Below are 4,786 nucleotides of genomic sequence, written 5' to 3'. Positions count from 1 at the left end.
AACTATAGTCAGCAATCTGTTACTTCCCTATAGCTACAGAAATTATTATATTTAGGCTCCACTGGATAATTTGGCATGGCCTCTCCATGTTAAAATTCTTGGTTCAGTCACACCTGCAAAGACCCTTTTGCCATAGAAGATAGATAATATCCCAGGTTCAGAAGATTAGGACATAGAAATCTTTGGCACCATTATGCAGCCTCCCACAGACTCAATGAGAGCTATTATCTGGATTCCAGTTGTCTTTGGTCTGCATCTTTCTTGGGGTCCTGTTTTCATTCTCCTTGCAGGGTAGCAATTTGTCCTGGTTATCTGTTATTTTGAAATCTGAGCTCCCAGAAGGCAGAACTGTGGCTGACATGCCATCCTCTCTAGGGAGTTGGGCACATACAAATAACATAATTGTGGAAGTGATTGTATTGAGTGAGCCAAAAATTTCCCCCAAGGGCATCAGAAACTGCAGTGGCAAAGAAAGAGCCAGTGAATGGTGGCACCCCAATGAACTACCTTTTTTGAAGATGAGGAAAAGCTGATTAGCTGTCCCCGGGGTTTAAGATTGCTTTACTTTACCATTGCCTCCAGCCAACACCGAGCAGGTGAGAGTTGAGGAGAAAGTTGGCTGGCCTCTCACTAGTGCCTTTGATTCACTGACTCATTCAGCAAATGTTTGACTATCTCCACATGTTAATAACATCTTCACCTGGAGCATCTGTGGCCTTAGGAACTTCTTTTTGGTGCCACGTGGGAAGATGTTAGAAAATGCCTGTGTGTGCAGTCCACAGGCAAATTCCCAACCAACGAGGAAGTATAGAAATAGGCTCAAAAGAGCTGAGCTCATACTTTTAAGTGAAATATACAGGACACACATGTGCAAACACTGAATAGTTTCTCTGGTGTGAGAAACTTAAAGTGTAAATGAGGAACAAAATGTACAGTAGATAACATGAAAAAGGAAGAAAAGGTCCGAAGCGGAAGGGGAAAGAAGGGAAAGGGAAAAATGGAAGCAAAGTTTCTTTTGTAAACGGAGAGCGGGAGGGAAGGGGAAAAAACAAGAATCAAGATATACCATGTACAGGTACGAATTCCCAATGATTAATGTGATCATAATGTATACCTAAAATTTACCAATCAACTTGATCAAGAATAATAATAATAAAAAAAGGGCTGGCTCAAGTCCTGTTGCTCTTCCCTTGGACAAATCCCATCTACTCTCTGGAGTGTCCACATGCACCTGTTATTGCATTTGCCATACTGTTAAATTGTAGTTACATATGATTTTGCACACTCCATTCATAGGATGTTTCTTCAGGAGAGGCCAGTTTATGCCACCTTTTTCCCATTTGGGAAAACGGGATCTGGTGTATCATAAACTCTTCACAGTAGTAGTAATAGTAGTGCTCATTATGTCTCAAGCTCTGTATTATGTGCTTTCACGGGAACTCACTTCATCTTTGTAATATCTCTATGAATTAAGGACTGCTATCCACACTGTACACCTGAGGAGTCTGAGGCACAGAGAGGTTAAGTGAGTTTTCTAAAGTTACACAATTAGCAAGTGATAGAGCACATGCAATTGTACAATTAGTAAATTCAAGACCTCTGCCCAGAGTTTATGGCTAAACTCTTCTGGACAATAATAAAACAAGTAGAAATGAGGACCTCCAAGATTTTTAGCTTCCATTTCCTGTGGGTCTCTAAGCTACCTCTGCAAACTGCGTAAAGGAACACCTGCTCTGTTGTGGCAGTGTGGCCCAGGGAAGAGATGCAGTATGAGGTCTTCTGAGTGAGAGTTTGAATCCTTGCTCTGCTACCTAAGTAACCTTGAGAAAGTTATTCAAGTTCCTTAAATGTTGGTTTCCTCATAGGGTAGAAAAGTGCTTGGCACAGCTCTCTGCAGGAAGAAGTGGAGTGCTGCACAATTGAATATTGCTCTTTAGAACAGAGGTTGGTGGAAGAGCTAACCTGATCTTCCCAAGGATTAGGACACCCCTCCCCGCCCTGCCCCGTGTGTATGTAGAGAGCCTTGAGTAAATTGCTGGGGATGGGTGAACATATATAGGAATGAGTAGGAATCCAGGAGTGAGGAAAGGTCCAAATTCCAGCTCTGCCATCACCTTCCTGTGTGATCTGGCATTTGGCCAATTATCCTTGGGGTTCCATATGGTGTGAAATGGAAGATCTCCAAGGCCTCAGTGAATACTATCCATCTAGAAATTCTCAAGCCAAATTTTTCAGTGAGTGAAAATTCATTCAGTATCCATGTCTAAAAAGAAGCAACTATTTTTCCTTTCTACTGCCTCTGCTATTAAGATATTTTAATTGGGTAAAGGTGAGAAGCATTTCTGCCCTGGAAGAAAGCTGCCCAGTACTGTAGCTCCAAATAGCCCCAACCCAACCTATCTGTCACATTGCCTTAGGCCTGTAGATAAAAACTTTTAGTCAACAAACACGATGCAGGTAAGCAAAATGAGCAAAATTAAAATGTCCTATAACCTTGTCACCCAGAGATGATCAATAAAATTTTATTATTTCTAAAATTTTGGCAGATAGCCTTCCAGATACTTCTATATGAATTTTAATTAAAAATTAAATCCACAGTTATATCACATTCATATAAAAAAATCCACCACAGAGACATACATGGGAGGTGTGCCCAAGTCAAGAGTTGGGGAGGTCATGCCGGGTGTGGTGGCGCACGCCTATGATCCCAGCACTTGGGAGGCTGAGGCAGGAGGATCGCTGTGAGTTTCAGACCAGCATGGGTTACATAGTGAGTTCGCCAGTCTCAACTACATGGTGAGTCCCTGCCTAAAAAAAAAAAAAAAGAGTTGGGGAGGTCATGCCGGGTGTGGTGGCGCACGCCTATGATCCCAGCACTTGGGAGGCTGAGGCAGGAGGATCGCTGTGAGTTTCAGACCAGCATGGGTTACATAGTGAGTTCGCCAGTCTCAACTACATGGTGAGTCCCTGCCTAAAAAAAAAAAAAAGAGTTGGGGAGGTCAGGAAGAGCTATGCAAAAGAAATGTCTAAGTGATTTGTAGGACAAGTAGAGGGATCCAGTGCTCCGTACACACGGAACGGCATATGAGAAGACCCAGAGGGTTGGCAATCAGAACAGAAATAGGTTTCGTGCCACTAATTTGCAGGGTAGGAAAGAGAAGACCAACTACAGAGATGTGCAGGAAACATGGAGTGGCAAGTTTATTCAGGGTGTTACAACAAAAATGCCATCACCAGATGACTCATCAACAGCAGAAATTTGCTCTTCACAGTTCTGTAGGATGGACGGGAATCCAAGATCAATGACAACTGGTGGCTTCTAGGTATGATGAGGGCCTTTGGTTAATAGATGGTGAGCTTCTTCAGGCCTATTTTATAGTAAGGACACTAACCACCTTCTCAGAGGTTCCACTTTTCTTTGAGAGAGGGTCTAACTATGTAGTTCAGCCTGGCCTTGAACTCATGGCAATCCTCCTGTGTCAGCCACACAAGTGAGTCCTGGGATTACAGGTACTGCCACCCCTGGCTCCCCCTGCCCCATATGGAGAATCAAACTCCAGACCTTGTGCTTGCCAGGCAGGCCTGGCATCACAGAGCTAAATCTCCAGCCAGAGGACCTACTTTGTATTACCATCATTTGGGGGTTTAGGTTTTACATATAAACTTTGGGAAAACATTAACATTCAGATAATAGCAAAATGACAAGATGTGTATTTTAAGATCACCCTGGATTCAATGCAGAGAATGGACTAGGACAAGACTAGAGATAATGACACATTAGAAAGCTATCAGTTTCTAAGTGAGCAATATGACTGTGGCTAAGACTGGGTCAGCATCAGTGGAAACGGAAAAAGAATGAACTGTCATGAAAAAGGCAGGGAGGTCTAGACTTAAGTGACTGCAGAGTAGAAGGATGGATAGAGGAAAGCTTTAAGGATGTCTCTGAAGTTTCTCTCTGACCTAAGAATGTAAAGCCCAGAGTTGCCTTCTGGATTTGGGACAGAAAGATAATGTGTTCAACTTGGGTCATGTTGAATGTGAGGTTCCCTTGGGACCCATCTGAATGGAAGTGTCTTGTAAATATCTACTCATCTGAGGTCTGGGCTGCATGTGGCTGTGGGCCCTGAAGACTTGGAGGAATGAGAGAGCCCAAGGCACACCAACTCTCAAAGTGATATGCAGGAGGTGCAAAGAGGCTCTGAAGGAGCGGCCAGAGGAAGAAACCAGGGACCCCTGCTGTCTTGGGGGCCAAGGGAAAGGAATTGGCCTTCAGTGGTTACACATTCTGATGCAGCTACACCCCTCACACTTTCTCTAGGGGTCACCTCATTTAATCCTTCTAAAGAGGTGAAGTGGTTGTCATCATGCAATTTCGGAAGAGGAAACTAAAGACCACAGAGCAGCGCAAATTTTCAAAGGTCATCCAGGTCAGTAGCAGAAGCACCTTGAATTCAGTCTTGATTAGCCGTGTTCAGACCACTGACAAGCCAGGCACGTAGAATTTTAGCGTGCCCTCCACTCACCTATACCTAATGTGTCTTCCTAGCACTGTACGAGGGCTCACCTGCATTATCTCTAATCCTCACAGGAACCACAAGAGTGATTTTTACCACAAGTACACAGAGGAAGTGCCTGCAAACCAAGAGCAAGTGTGTGACTGGTCCAACATCACATATCCTAGCAGATGCCAGGGCTGGCCTGGGCACTCCGACCTCCCGGTCCTCGGCGGTGGCGGCGGGCTCCCGCGAAAGGAGTCGGTGTCTCCGACGGGAACCCCCTGAGGCGC

Source organism: Fukomys damarensis, unplaced genomic scaffold, assembly GCF_012274545.1.
Source record: "Fukomys damarensis isolate Sample0158 unplaced genomic scaffold, DMR_v1.0_HiC HiC_scaffold_36, whole genome shotgun sequence".
Classification (NCBI taxonomy): Eukaryota; Metazoa; Chordata; class Mammalia; order Rodentia; family Bathyergidae; genus Fukomys; species Fukomys damarensis.
This window is presented reverse-complemented; position numbering follows the sequence as displayed.